Source organism: Puntigrus tetrazona, unplaced genomic scaffold, assembly GCF_018831695.1.
Source record: "Puntigrus tetrazona isolate hp1 unplaced genomic scaffold, ASM1883169v1 S000000528, whole genome shotgun sequence".
Classification (NCBI taxonomy): Eukaryota; Metazoa; Chordata; class Actinopteri; order Cypriniformes; family Cyprinidae; genus Puntigrus; species Puntigrus tetrazona.
The window spans coordinates 960,001-960,449 of NW_025048164.1; the positions used below are offsets into that span (position 1 = coordinate 960,001).

The 449-nt window shown below is 39.4% G+C and overlaps 1 protein-coding gene across 1 annotated transcript in view; it reads right to left on the reverse strand.

Annotated features, from left to right (window-relative positions):
* The window catches only part of LOC122334464 (formin-1), a 62,810-nt gene extending 62,758 nt beyond the window's left edge, over window positions 1-52 (reverse strand). Inside the window, 1 exon segment of the mRNA XM_043232411.1 lies at window positions 1-52. This exon segment is cut by the window's left edge and continues 134 nt beyond it. The gene's annotated coding sequence lies outside the window, so the exon portion shown is untranslated.
* Window positions 53-449: the final 397 nt, after the last annotated feature.

Consider the following 449-nt stretch of genomic DNA (forward strand, 5'->3'; position numbering starts at 1 on the left):
GCTGGCTTCACTGTGGCCCCGCCCCCACCAGAGGTGTGTCATAAAGCTAAGCAGTGCTGCAGAATTTCAGAAAGACAGCAGTGTGGACTTAAAGGGGACAGAAGACAAACACAACTCCCTTAATTCAACCAGTGCACAACCTAAACAGAGTATATACATTAAATCATTATATAAACGACTTCATATCCCCAATCTGAAAACACCTTACATTTGTGTGAGGGTTAAAAGATGATCGCCTCATTATAAAACAATACAAGTCGACAGACAGCTCAAACAAGCTAAATGTGAAAATAGAGCTTTGTTGGATTGTGTGAGAATTTAAAGCAATATATGGTTCATGCCGAGGTAAAAAAAACAAAACATGCTTTGGAGGTTAGTTTTAAAGTGAAAAAAGGTGTTTATGCCGTACCTGAGATGAGAGGACATTATCTTCACGTCTCTTTCTGAGA